Below are 13786 nucleotides of genomic sequence, written 5' to 3'. Positions count from 1 at the left end.
TGTGTGTGTCTTCTGTGTTTCTGTGTTTCCGGCATTTCACATTGGAACAGCTCATTCACCTTCCTTGTCTTCTCTCCGCCCTCCCTTTTAGGTAAGTTAAAGAGCTGCACCTGAGCCAGCCACTGATTGATGCAGCACCACAGTCAAATAGTGGAGTGGAGTGGAGTAGGGGAACAGCAAACAGCCATTAAAGCAGCCAGCCGCCTACCCGCCACAATGGACCTACCTGTGTACACTAGATGGATGTGATGGAATGTACTGTCGTCCCTACATTTCAAGAAGAAGTAAGAATTGCAGTTGCAACAAACCCTTGCTTGCCTACAAAGAGAGCAGCAATTTGGATTTGTTACTATGTTACCTGGAAGAATAACAAACTGTGCAAGGATGGAGGTTGTAGGAGCAAAGAGAAGTTGTCTGTAAAGTTGGTGGATGCCTATTTTCCATTTTGCAGTCCCTTGTCTCCCTCTTGTGGCCTCCTGGAGGCAAGTAGCTGTGCAAAAAAAAGACAGCCTGGCGGCCGGCTGTTGCAGTGTTGCCCTCTCAGGCAACACTGAGTGACTGACTGAGCCGCACCGTCTTATATAAAGTTCAGACGGAACTTTGCACGTGTCATAGTGGAGCCCTCAGGATTCCAGAGCCAGCTTTCTGACATCATAATGGGGCCTGCCTCAGAGATAAAAGCCTGGGCCCAGGCAGTGTTGGTCAGTGCTGCTCAGCAGGCAGCACCGGACTGGATTGGATTAAAGCTGATACAAGGTGTGAAGGAACAAGGGGTGGCTGTGGGCATGCACTTGCTGCCGCTGCCAGTGTTTATCTGCATGGCAGGAGGGCATTTGGGCGTTGCCAGGAAGGCGTTTTTATGTAGATTCCTCCTCCTCTTTCAGCACTGCATTGTGGTGCAAGCAAAAGAAGCAAATCCTGTCTGGCTTCCTCTCCGGCCTTTATTCACCTCCCTCCCGCTTAGTAGCTGTAAATGTGTGTGAGCCTGCAGGGCCCCATGGAATTGCCTAGGAGTAGGCTGAATCAATCGCTGCAAGGGGTGAACAGCAGTATTAGGCAGGCTCGGTCAACGGCCGGCCCATTCGGGTTATCGCTTCTCGGCCTTTTGGCTAAGATCAAGTGTAGTATCTGTTCTTATCAGTTTAATATCTGATACGTCCCCTATCTGGGGACCATATATTAAATGGATTTTTCGAACAGGGAGATGGAAATAGAGCTTGCTCTGTCCACTCCACGCATTGACCTGGTATTGCAGTATTTCCAGGACCGGTGCACCCTTCCCTTATGTGTTGACTAAAATCAGATTCCAAAAGTGCTATTTGTGTTTGCTATTGTTTTTGTCTTTCTGATGGGATCTCCCCTTTTAATCCCATTATTTCAACACCTGTTGGACAATGCATTTGTACAGTCATGTGTGATAATGAGCTCATTTATTAAATGCAATTAATTAATACATTGCCACCTCTTGTTGTGTGTGTGTGTGTGTGTGTGTGTGTGTGTGTGTGTGTGTGTGTGTGTGTGTGTGTCTTCTGTGTTTCTGTGTTTCCGGCATTTCACATTGGAACAGCTCATTCACCTTCCTTGTCTTCTCTCCGCCCTCCCTTTTAGGTAAGTTAAAGAGCTGCACCTGAGCCAGCCACTGATTGATGCAGCACCACAGTCAAATAGTGGAGTGGAGTGGAGTAGGGGAACAGCAAACAGCCATTAAAGCAGCCAGCCGCCTACCCGCCACAATGGACCTACCTGTGTACACTAGATGGATGTGATGGAATGTACTGTCGTCCCTACATTTCAAGAAGAAGTAAGAATTGCAGTTGCAACAAACCCTTGCTTGCCTACAAAGAGAGCAGCAATTTGGATTTGTTACTATGTTACCTGGAAGAATAACAAACTGTGCAAGGATGGAGGTTGTAGGAGCAAAGAGAAGTTGTCTGTAAAGTTGGTGGATGCCTATTTTCCATTTTGCAGTCCCTTGTCTCCCTCTTGTGGCCTCCTGGAGGCAAGTAGCTGTGCAAAAAAAAGACAGCCTGGCGGCCGGCTGTTGCAGTGTTGCCCTCTCAGGCAACACTGAGTGACTGACTGAGCCGCACCGTCTTATATAAAGTTCAGACGGAACTTTGCACGTGTCATAGTGGAGCCCTCAGGATTCCAGAGCCAGCTTTCTGACATCATAATGGGGCCTGCCTCAGAGATAAAAGCCTGGGCCCAGGCAGTGTTGGTCAGTGCTGCTCAGCAGGCAGCACCGGACTGGATTGGATTAAAGCTGATACAAGGTGTGAAGGAACAAGGGGTGGCTGTGGGCATGCACTTGCTGCCGCTGCCAGTGTTTATCTGCATGGCAGGAGGGCATTTGGGCGTTGCCAGGAAGGCGTTTTTATGTAGATTCCTCCTCCTCTTTCAGCACTGCATTGTGGTGCAAGCAAAAGAAGCAAATCCTGTCTGGCTTCCTCTCCGGCCTTTATTCACCTCCCTCCCGCTTAGTAGCTGTAAATGTGTGTGAGCCTGCAGGGCCCCATGGAATTGCCTAGGAGTAGGCTGAATCAATCGCTGCAAGGGGTGAACAGCAGTATTAGGCAGGCTCGGTCAACGGCCGGCCCATTCGGGTTATCGCTTCTCGGCCTTTTGGCTAAGATCAAGTGTAGTATCTGTTCTTATCAGTTTAATATCTGATACGTCCCCTATCTGGGGACCATATATTAAATGGATTTTTCGAACAGGGAGATGGAAATAGAGCTTGCTCTGTCCACTCCACGCATTGACCTGGTATTGCAGTATTTCCAGGACCGGTGCACCCTTCCCTTATGTGTTGACTAAAATCAGATTCCAAAAGTGCTATTTGTGTTTGCTATTGTTTTTGTCTTTCTGATGGGATCTCCCCTTTTAATCCCATTATTTCAACACCTGTTGGACAATGCATTTGTACAGTCATGTGTGATAATGAGCTCATTTATTAAATGCAATTAATTAATACATTGCCACCTCTTGTTGTGTGTGTGTGTGTGTGTGTGTGTGTGTGTGTGTGTGTGTGTGTGTGTGTGTGTGTGTGTGTGTGTGTCTTCTGTGTTTCTGTGTTTCCGGCATTTCACATTGGAACAGCTCATTCACCTTCCTTGTCTTCTCTCCGCCCTCCCTTTTAGGTAAGTTAAAGAGCTGCACCTGAGCCAGCCACTGATTGATGCAGCACCACAGTCAAATAGTGGAGTGGAGTGGAGTAGGGGAACAGCAAACAGCCATTAAAGCAGCCAGCCGCCTACCCGCCACAATGGACCTACCTGTGTACACTAGATGGATGTGATGGAATGTACTGTCGTCCCTACATTTCAAGAAGAAGTAAGAATTGCAGTTGCAACAAACCCTTGCTTGCCTACAAAGAGAGCAGCAATTTGGATTTGTTACTATGTTACCTGGAAGAATAACAAACTGTGCAAGGATGGAGGTTGTAGGAGCAAAGAGAAGTTGTCTGTAAAGTTGGTGGATGCCTATTTTCCATTTTGCAGTCCCTTGTCTCCCTCTTGTGGCCTCCTGGAGGCAAGTAGCTGTGCAAAAAAAAGACAGCCTGGCGGCCGGCTGTTGCAGTGTTGCCCTCTCAGGCAACACTGAGTGACTGACTGAGCCGCACCGTCTTATATAAAGTTCAGACGGAACTTTGCACGTGTCATAGTGGAGCCCTCAGGATTCCAGAGCCAGCTTTCTGACATCATAATGGGGCCTGCCTCAGAGATAAAAGCCTGGGCCCAGGCAGTGTTGGTCAGTGCTGCTCAGCAGGCAGCACCGGACTGGATTGGATTAAAGCTGATACAAGGTGTGAAGGAACAAGGGGTGGCTGTGGGCATGCACTTGCTGCCGCTGCCAGTGTTTATCTGCATGGCAGGAGGGCATTTGGGCGTTGCCAGGAAGGCGTTTTTATGTAGATTCCTCCTCCTCTTTCAGCACTGCATTGTGGTGCAAGCAAAAGAAGCAAATCCTGTCTGGCTTCCTCTCCGGCCTTTATTCACCTCCCTCCCGCTTAGTAGCTGTAAATGTGTGTGAGCCTGCAGGGCCCCATGGAATTGCCTAGGAGTAGGCTGAATCAATCGCTGCAAGGGGTGAACAGCAGTATTAGGCAGGCTCGGTCAACGGCCGGCCCATTCGGGTTATCGCTTCTCGGCCTTTTGGCTAAGATCAAGTGTAGTATCTGTTCTTATCAGTTTAATATCTGATACGTCCCCTATCTGGGGACCATATATTAAATGGATTTTTCGAACAGGGAGATGGAAATAGAGCTTGCTCTGTCCACTCCACGCATTGACCTGGTATTGCAGTATTTCCAGGACCGGTGCACCCTTCCCTTATGTGTTGACTAAAATCAGATTCCAAAAGTGCTATTTGTGTTTGCTATTGTTTTTGTCTTTCTGATGGGATCTCCCCTTTTAATCCCATTATTTCAACACCTGTTGGACAATGCATTTGTACAGTCATGTGTGATAATGAGCTCATTTATTAAATGCAATTAATTAATACATTGCCACCTCTTGTTGTGTGTGTGTGTGTGTGTGTGTGTGTGTGTGTGTGTGTGTGTGTGTGTGTGTGTGTGTGTGTGTGTCTTCTGTGTTTCTGTGTTTCCGGCATTTCACATTGGAACAGCTCATTCACCTTCCTTGTCTTCTCTCCGCCCTCCCTTTTAGGTAAGTTAAAGAGCTGCACCTGAGCCAGCCACTGATTGATGCAGCACCACAGTCAAATAGTGGAGTGGAGTGGAGTAGGGGAACAGCAAACAGCCATTAAAGCAGCCAGCCGCCTACCCGCCACAATGGACCTACCTGTGTACACTAGATGGATGTGATGGAATGTACTGTCGTCCCTACATTTCAAGAAGAAGTAAGAATTGCAGTTGCAACAAACCCTTGCTTGCCTACAAAGAGAGCAGCAATTTGGATTTGTTACTATGTTACCTGGAAGAATAACAAACTGTGCAAGGATGGAGGTTGTAGGAGCAAAGAGAAGTTGTCTGTAAAGTTGGTGGATGCCTATTTTCCATTTTGCAGTCCCTTGTCTCCCTCTTGTGGCCTCCTGGAGGCAAGTAGCTGTGCAAAAAAAAGACAGCCTGGCGGCCGGCTGTTGCAGTGTTGCCCTCTCAGGCAACACTGAGTGACTGACTGAGCCGCACCGTCTTATATAAAGTTCAGACGGAACTTTGCACGTGTCATAGTGGAGCCCTCAGGATTCCAGAGCCAGCTTTCTGACATCATAATGGGGCCTGCCTCAGAGATAAAAGCCTGGGCCCAGGCAGTGTTGGTCAGTGCTGCTCAGCAGGCAGCACCGGACTGGATTGGATTAAAGCTGATACAAGGTGTGAAGGAACAAGGGGTGGCTGTGGGCATGCACTTGCTGCCGCTGCCAGTGTTTATCTGCATGGCAGGAGGGCATTTGGGCGTTGCCAGGAAGGCGTTTTTATGTAGATTCCTCCTCCTCTTTCAGCACTGCATTGTGGTGCAAGCAAAAGAAGCAAATCCTGTCTGGCTTCCTCTCCGGCCTTTATTCACCTCCCTCCCGCTTAGTAGCTGTAAATGTGTGTGAGCCTGCAGGGCCCCATGGAATTGCCTAGGAGTAGGCTGAATCAATCGCTGCAAGGGGTGAACAGCAGTATTAGGCAGGCTCGGTCAACGGCCGGCCCATTCGGGTTATCGCTTCTCGGCCTTTTGGCTAAGATCAAGTGTAGTATCTGTTCTTATCAGTTTAATATCTGATACGTCCCCTATCTGGGGACCATATATTAAATGGATTTTTCGAACAGGGAGATGGAAATAGAGCTTGCTCTGTCCACTCCACGCATTGACCTGGTATTGCAGTATTTCCAGGACCGGTGCACCCTTCCCTTATGTGTTGACTAAAATCAGATTCCAAAAGTGCTATTTGTGTTTGCTATTGTTTTTGTCTTTCTGATGGGATCTCCCCTTTTAATCCCATTATTTCAACACCTGTTGGACAATGCATTTGTACAGTCATGTGTGATAATGAGCTCATTTATTAAATGCAATTAATTAATACATTGCCACCTCTTGTTGTGTGTGTGTGTGTGTGTGTGTGTGTGTGTGTGTGTGTGTGTGTGTGTGTGTGTGTGTGTGTCTTCTGTGTTTCTGTGTTTCCGGCATTTCACATTGGAACAGCTCATTCACCTTCCTTGTCTTCTCTCCGCCCTCCCTTTTAGGTAAGTTAAAGAGCTGCACCTGAGCCAGCCACTGATTGATGCAGCACCACAGTCAAATAGTGGAGTGGAGTGGAGTAGGGGAACAGCAAACAGCCATTAAAGCAGCCAGCCGCCTACCCGCCACAATGGACCTACCTGTGTACACTAGATGGATGTGATGGAATGTACTGTCGTCCCTACATTTCAAGAAGAAGTAAGAATTGCAGTTGCAACAAACCCTTGCTTGCCTACAAAGAGAGCAGCAATTTGGATTTGTTACTATGTTACCTGGAAGAATAACAAACTGTGCAAGGATGGAGGTTGTAGGAGCAAAGAGAAGTTGTCTGTAAAGTTGGTGGATGCCTATTTTCCATTTTGCAGTCCCTTGTCTCCCTCTTGTGGCCTCCTGGAGGCAAGTAGCTGTGCAAAAAAAAGACAGCCTGGCGGCCGGCTGTTGCAGTGTTGCCCTCTCAGGCAACACTGAGTGACTGACTGAGCCGCACCGTCTTATATAAAGTTCAGACGGAACTTTGCACGTGTCATAGTGGAGCCCTCAGGATTCCAGAGCCAGCTTTCTGACATCATAATGGGGCCTGCCTCAGAGATAAAAGCCTGGGCCCAGGCAGTGTTGGTCAGTGCTGCTCAGCAGGCAGCACCGGACTGGATTGGATTAAAGCTGATACAAGGTGTGAAGGAACAAGGGGTGGCTGTGGGCATGCACTTGCTGCCGCTGCCAGTGTTTATCTGCATGGCAGGAGGGCATTTGGGCGTTGCCAGGAAGGCGTTTTTATGTAGATTCCTCCTCCTCTTTCAGCACTGCATTGTGGTGCAAGCAAAAGAAGCAAATCCTGTCTGGCTTCCTCTCCGGCCTTTATTCACCTCCCTCCCGCTTAGTAGCTGTAAATGTGTGTGAGCCTGCAGGGCCCCATGGAATTGCCTAGGAGTAGGCTGAATCAATCGCTGCAAGGGGTGAACAGCAGTATTAGGCAGGCTCGGTCAACGGCCGGCCCATTCGGGTTATCGCTTCTCGGCCTTTTGGCTAAGATCAAGTGTAGTATCTGTTCTTATCAGTTTAATATCTGATACGTCCCCTATCTGGGGACCATATATTAAATGGATTTTTCGAACAGGGAGATGGAAATAGAGCTTGCTCTGTCCACTCCACGCATTGACCTGGTATTGCAGTATTTCCAGGACCGGTGCACCCTTCCCTTATGTGTTGACTAAAATCAGATTCCAAAAGTGCTATTTGTGTTTGCTATTGTTTTTGTCTTTCTGATGGGATCTCCCCTTTTAATCCCATTATTTCAACACCTGTTGGACAATGCATTTGTACAGTCATGTGTGATAATGAGCTCATTTATTAAATGCAATTAATTAATACATTGCCACCTCTTGTTGTGTGTGTGTGTGTGTGTGTGTGTGTGTGTGTGTGTGTGTGTGTGTGTGTGTGTGTGTGTGTGTGTCTTCTGTGTTTCTGTGTTTCCGGCATTTCACATTGGAACAGCTCATTCACCTTCCTTGTCTTCTCTCCGCCCTCCCTTTTAGGTAAGTTAAAGAGCTGCACCTGAGCCAGCCACTGATTGATGCAGCACCACAGTCAAATAGTGGAGTGGAGTGGAGTAGGGGAACAGCAAACAGCCATTAAAGCAGCCAGCCGCCTACCCGCCACAATGGACCTACCTGTGTACACTAGATGGATGTGATGGAATGTACTGTCGTCCCTACATTTCAAGAAGAAGTAAGAATTGCAGTTGCAACAAACCCTTGCTTGCCTACAAAGAGAGCAGCAATTTGGATTTGTTACTATGTTACCTGGAAGAATAACAAACTGTGCAAGGATGGAGGTTGTAGGAGCAAAGAGAAGTTGTCTGTAAAGTTGGTGGATGCCTATTTTCCATTTTGCAGTCCCTTGTCTCCCTCTTGTGGCCTCCTGGAGGCAAGTAGCTGTGCAAAAAAAAGACAGCCTGGCGGCCGGCTGTTGCAGTGTTGCCCTCTCAGGCAACACTGAGTGACTGACTGAGCCGCACCGTCTTATATAAAGTTCAGACGGAACTTTGCACGTGTCATAGTGGAGCCCTCAGGATTCCAGAGCCAGCTTTCTGACATCATAATGGGGCCTGCCTCAGAGATAAAAGCCTGGGCCCAGGCAGTGTTGGTCAGTGCTGCTCAGCAGGCAGCACCGGACTGGATTGGATTAAAGCTGATACAAGGTGTGAAGGAACAAGGGGTGGCTGTGGGCATGCACTTGCTGCCGCTGCCAGTGTTTATCTGCATGGCAGGAGGGCATTTGGGCGTTGCCAGGAAGGCGTTTTTATGTAGATTCCTCCTCCTCTTTCAGCACTGCATTGTGGTGCAAGCAAAAGAAGCAAATCCTGTCTGGCTTCCTCTCCGGCCTTTATTCACCTCCCTCCCGCTTAGTAGCTGTAAATGTGTGTGAGCCTGCAGGGCCCCATGGAATTGCCTAGGAGTAGGCTGAATCAATCGCTGCAAGGGGTGAACAGCAGTATTAGGCAGGCTCGGTCAACGGCCGGCCCATTCGGGTTATCGCTTCTCGGCCTTTTGGCTAAGATCAAGTGTAGTATCTGTTCTTATCAGTTTAATATCTGATACGTCCCCTATCTGGGGACCATATATTAAATGGATTTTTCGAACAGGGAGATGGAAATAGAGCTTGCTCTGTCCACTCCACGCATTGACCTGGTATTGCAGTATTTCCAGGACCGGTGCACCCTTCCTTATGTGTTGACTAAAATCAGATTCCAAAAGTGCTATTTGTGTTTGCTATTGTTTTTGTCTTTCTGATGGGATCTCCCCTTTTAATCCCATTATTTCAACACCTGTTGGACAATGCATTTGTACAGTCATGTGTGATAATGAGCTCATTTATTAAATGCAATTAATTAATACATTGCCACCTCTTGTTGTGTGTGTGTGTGTGTGTGTGTGTGTGTGTGTGTGTGTGTGTGTGTGTGTGTGTGTCTTCTGTGTTTCTGTGTTTCCGGCATTTCACATTGGAACAGCTCATTCACCTTCCTTGTCTTCTCTCCGCCCTCCCTTTTAGGTAAGTTAAAGAGCTGCACCTGAGCCAGCCACTGATTGATGCAGCACCACAGTCAAATAGTGGAGTGGAGTGGAGTAGGGGAACAGCAAACAGCCATTAAAGCAGCCAGCCGCCTACCCGCCACAATGGACCTACCTGTGTACACTAGATGGATGTGATGGAATGTACTGTCGTCCCTACATTTCAAGAAGAAGTAAGAATTGCAGTTGCAACAAACCCTTGCTTGCCTACAAAGAGAGCAGCAATTTGGATTTGTTACTATGTTACCTGGAAGAATAACAAACTGTGCAAGGATGGAGGTTGTAGGAGCAAAGAGAAGTTGTCTGTAAAGTTGGTGGATGCCTATTTTCCATTTTGCAGTCCCTTGTCTCCCTCTTGTGGCCTCCTGGAGGCAAGTAGCTGTGCAAAAAAAAGACAGCCTGGCGGCCGGCTGTTGCAGTGTTGCCCTCTCAGGCAACACTGAGTGACTGACTGAGCCGCACCGTCTTATATAAAGTTCAGACGGAACTTTGCACGTGTCATAGTGGAGCCCTCAGGATTCCAGAGCCAGCTTTCTGACATCATAATGGGGCCTGCCTCAGAGATAAAAGCCTGGGCCCAGGCAGTGTTGGTCAGTGCTGCTCAGCAGGCAGCACCGGACTGGATTGGATTAAAGCTGATACAAGGTGTGAAGGAACAAGGGGTGGCTGTGGGCATGCACTTGCTGCCGCTGCCAGTGTTTATCTGCATGGCAGGAGGGCATTTGGGCGTTGCCAGGAAGGCGTTTTTATGTAGATTCCTCCTCCTCTTTCAGCACTGCATTGTGGTGCAAGCAAAAGAAGCAAATCCTGTCTGGCTTCCTCTCCGGCCTTTATTCACCTCCCTCCCGCTTAGTAGCTGTAAATGTGTGTGAGCCTGCAGGGCCCCATGGAATTGCCTAGGAGTAGGCTGAATCAATCGCTGCAAGGGGTGAACAGCAGTATTAGGCAGGCTCGGTCAACGGCCGGCCCATTCGGGTTATCGCTTCTCGGCCTTTTGGCTAAGATCAAGTGTAGTATCTGTTCTTATCAGTTTAATATCTGATACGTCCCCTATCTGGGGACCATATATTAAATGGATTTTTCGAACAGGGAGATGGAAATAGAGCTTGCTCTGTCCACTCCACGCATTGACCTGGTATTGCAGTATTTCCAGGACCGGTGCACCCTTCCCTTATGTGTTGACTAAAATCAGATTCCAAAAGTGCTATTTGTGTTTGCTATTGTTTTTGTCTTTCTGATGGGATCTCCCCTTTTAATCCCATTATTTCAACACCTGTTGGACAATGCATTTGTACAGTCATGTGTGATAATGAGCTCATTTATTAAATGCAATTAATTAATACATTGCCACCTCTTGTTGTGTGTGTGTGTGTGTGTGTGTGTGTGTGTGTGTGTGTGTGTGTGTGTGTGTGTGTCTTCTGTGTTTCTGTGTTTCCGGCATTTCACATTGGAACAGCTCATTCACCTTCCTTGTCTTCTCTCCGCCCTCCCTTTTAGGTAAGTTAAAGAGCTGCACCTGAGCCAGCCACTGATTGATGCAGCACCACAGTCAAATAGTGGAGTGGAGTGGAGTAGGGGAACAGCAAACAGCCATTAAAGCAGCCAGCCGCCTACCCGCCACAATGGACCTACCTGTGTACACTAGATGGATGTGATGGAATGTACTGTCGTCCCTACATTTCAAGAAGAAGTAAGAATTGCAGTTGCAACAAACCCTTGCTTGCCTACAAAGAGAGCAGCAATTTGGATTTGTTACTATGTTACCTGGAAGAATAACAAACTGTGCAAGGATGGAGGTTGTAGGAGCAAAGAGAAGTTGTCTGTAAAGTTGGTGGATGCCTATTTTCCATTTTGCAGTCCCTTGTCTCCCTCTTGTGGCCTCCTGGAGGCAAGTAGCTGTGCAAAAAAAAGACAGCCTGGCGGCCGGCTGTTGCAGTGTTGCCCTCTCAGGCAACACTGAGTGACTGACTGAGCCGCACCGTCTTATATAAAGTTCAGACGGAACTTTGCACGTGTCATAGTGGAGCCCTCAGGATTCCAGAGCCAGCTTTCTGACATCATAATGGGGCCTGCCTCAGAGATAAAAGCCTGGGCCCAGGCAGTGTTGGTCAGTGCTGCTCAGCAGGCAGCACCGGACTGGATTGGATTAAAGCTGATACAAGGTGTGAAGGAACAAGGGGTGGCTGTGGGCATGCACTTGCTGCCGCTGCCAGTGTTTATCTGCATGGCAGGAGGGCATTTGGGCGTTGCCAGGAAGGCGTTTTTATGTAGATTCCTCCTCCTCTTTCAGCACTGCATTGTGGTGCAAGCAAAAGAAGCAAATCCTGTCTGGCTTCCTCTCCGGCCTTTATTCACCTCCCTCCCGCTTAGTAGCTGTAAATGTGTGTGAGCCTGCAGGGCCCCATGGAATTGCCTAGGAGTAGGCTGAATCAATCGCTGCAAGGGGTGAACAGCAGTATTAGGCAGGCTCGGTCAACGGCCGGCCCATTCGGGTTATCGCTTCTCGGCCTTTTGGCTAAGATCAAGTGTAGTATCTGTTCTTATCAGTTTAATATCTGATACGTCCCCTATCTGGGGACCATATATTAAATGGATTTTTCGAACAGGGAGATGGAAATAGAGCTTGCTCTGTCCACTCCACGCATTGACCTGGTATTGCAGTATTTCCAGGACCGGTGCACCCTTCCCTTATGTGTTGACTAAAATCAGATTCCAAAAGTGCTATTTGTGTTTGCTATTGTTTTTGTCTTTCTGATGGGATCTCCCCTTTTAATCCCATTATTTCAACACCTGTTGGACAATGCATTTGTACAGTCATGTGTGATAATGAGCTCATTTATTAAATGCAATTAATTAATACATTGCCACCTCTTGTTGTGTGTGTGTGTGTGTGTGTGTGTGTGTGTGTGTGTGTGTGTGTGTGTGTGTGTGTGTGTGTGTGTCTTCTGTGTTTCTGTGTTTCCGGCATTTCACATTGGAACAGCTCATTCACCTTCCTTGTCTTCTCTCCGCCCTCCCTTTTAGGTAAGTTAAAGAGCTGCACCTGAGCCAGCCACTGATTGATGCAGCACCACAGTCAAATAGTGGAGTGGAGTGGAGTAGGGGAACAGCAAACAGCCATTAAAGCAGCCAGCCGCCTACCCGCCACAATGGACCTACCTGTGTACACTAGATGGATGTGATGGAATGTACTGTCGTCCCTACATTTCAAGAAGAAGTAAGAATTGCAGTTGCAACAAACCCTTGCTTGCCTACAAAGAGAGCAGCAATTTGGATTTGTTACTATGTTACCTGGAAGAATAACAAACTGTGCAAGGATGGAGGTTGTAGGAGCAAAGAGAAGTTGTCTGTAAAGTTGGTGGATGCCTATTTTCCATTTTGCAGTCCCTTGTCTCCCTCTTGTGGCCTCCTGGAGGCAAGTAGCTGTGCAAAAAAAAGACAGCCTGGCGGCCGGCTGTTGCAGTGTTGCCCTCTCAGGCAACACTGAGTGACTGACTGAGCCGCACCGTCTTATATAAAGTTCAGACGGAACTTTGCACGTGTCATAGTGGAGCCCTCAGGATTCCAGAGCCAGCTTTCTGACATCATAATGGGGCCTGCCTCAGAGATAAAAGCCTGGGCCCAGGCAGTGTTGGTCAGTGCTGCTCAGCAGGCAGCACCGGACTGGATTGGATTAAAGCTGATACAAGGTGTGAAGGAACAAGGGGTGGCTGTGGGCATGCACTTGCTGCCGCTGCCAGTGTTTATCTGCATGGCAGGAGGGCATTTGGGCGTTGCCAGGAAGGCGTTTTTATGTAGATTCCTCCTCCTCTTTCAGCACTGCATTGTGGTGCAAGCAAAAGAAGCAAATCCTGTCTGGCTTCCTCTCCGGCCTTTATTCACCTCCCTCCCGCTTAGTAGCTGTAAATGTGTGTGAGCCTGCAGGGCCCCATGGAATTGCCTAGGAGTAGGCTGAATCAATCGCTGCAAGGGGTGAACAGCAGTATTAGGCAGGCTCGGTCAACGGCCGGCCCATTCGGGTTATCGCTTCTCGGCCTTTTGGCTAAGATCAAGTGTAGTATCTGTTCTTATCAGTTTAATATCTGATACGTCCCCTATCTGGGGACCATATATTAAATGGATTTTTCGAACAGGGAGATGGAAATAGAGCTTGCTCTGTCCACTCCACGCATTGACCTGGTATTGCAGTATTTCCAGGACCGGTGCACCCTTCCCTTATGTGTTGACTAAAATCAGATTCCAAAAGTGCTATTTGTGTTTGCTATTGTTTTTGTCTTTCTGATGGGATCTCCCCTTTTAATCCCATTATTTCAACACCTGTTGGACAATGCATTTGTACAGTCATGTGTGATAATGAGCTCATTTATTAAATGCAATTAATTAATACATTGCCACCTCTTGTTGTGTGTGTGTGTGTGTGTGTGTGTGTGTGTGTGTGTGTGTGTGTGTGTGTGTGTGTGTGTGTGTGTCTTCTGTGTTTCTGTGTTTCCGGCATTTCACATTGGAACAGCTCATTCACCTTCCTTGTCTTCTCTC

The 13786-nt window shown here is 47.9% G+C and overlaps 9 non-coding genes across 9 annotated transcripts; all 9 read left to right on the top strand.

Annotated features, from left to right (window-relative positions):
* The first annotated feature begins 1089 nt into the window (after positions 1-1089).
* LOC142722984 (U2 spliceosomal RNA) lies at positions 1090-1280 on the top strand. Its single transcript, XR_012875237.1, has one exon. It is a non-coding gene; the product is annotated as a U2 spliceosomal RNA (small nuclear RNA).
* A 1326-nt stretch (positions 1281-2606) lies between these two features.
* Positions 2607-2797, top strand: LOC142722972 (U2 spliceosomal RNA). Its single transcript, XR_012875228.1, has one exon. It is a non-coding gene; the product is annotated as a U2 spliceosomal RNA (small nuclear RNA).
* A 1338-nt stretch (positions 2798-4135) lies between these two features.
* On the top strand, positions 4136-4326 carry LOC142722960 (U2 spliceosomal RNA). Its single transcript, XR_012875219.1, has one exon. It is a non-coding gene; the product is annotated as a U2 spliceosomal RNA (small nuclear RNA).
* A 1336-nt stretch (positions 4327-5662) lies between these two features.
* On the top strand, positions 5663-5853 carry LOC142722948 (U2 spliceosomal RNA). The gene has a single exon (XR_012875207.1). It is a non-coding gene; the product is annotated as a U2 spliceosomal RNA (small nuclear RNA).
* A 1332-nt stretch (positions 5854-7185) lies between these two features.
* LOC142723098 (U2 spliceosomal RNA) lies at positions 7186-7376 on the top strand. Its single transcript, XR_012875316.1, has one exon. It is a non-coding gene; the product is annotated as a U2 spliceosomal RNA (small nuclear RNA).
* A 1336-nt stretch (positions 7377-8712) lies between these two features.
* Positions 8713-8903, top strand: LOC142723086 (U2 spliceosomal RNA). Its single transcript, XR_012875304.1, has one exon. It is a non-coding gene; the product is annotated as a U2 spliceosomal RNA (small nuclear RNA).
* A 1325-nt stretch (positions 8904-10228) lies between these two features.
* On the top strand, positions 10229-10419 carry LOC142723074 (U2 spliceosomal RNA). Its single transcript, XR_012875292.1, has one exon. It is a non-coding gene; the product is annotated as a U2 spliceosomal RNA (small nuclear RNA).
* Positions 10420-11745: 1326 nt separating this feature from the next.
* On the top strand, positions 11746-11936 carry LOC142723062 (U2 spliceosomal RNA). The gene has a single exon (XR_012875279.1). It is a non-coding gene; the product is annotated as a U2 spliceosomal RNA (small nuclear RNA).
* Positions 11937-13272: 1336 nt separating this feature from the next.
* LOC142722941 (U2 spliceosomal RNA) lies at positions 13273-13463 on the top strand. The gene has a single exon (XR_012875199.1). It is a non-coding gene; the product is annotated as a U2 spliceosomal RNA (small nuclear RNA).
* Positions 13464-13786: the final 323 nt, after the last annotated feature.

This window comes from Rhinoderma darwinii, unplaced genomic scaffold (genome assembly GCF_050947455.1).
Source record: "Rhinoderma darwinii isolate aRhiDar2 unplaced genomic scaffold, aRhiDar2.hap1 Scaffold_546, whole genome shotgun sequence".
NCBI classification, from domain to species: Eukaryota; Metazoa; Chordata; class Amphibia; order Anura; family Rhinodermatidae; genus Rhinoderma; species Rhinoderma darwinii.
This window is presented reverse-complemented; position numbering and strand designations above follow the sequence as displayed.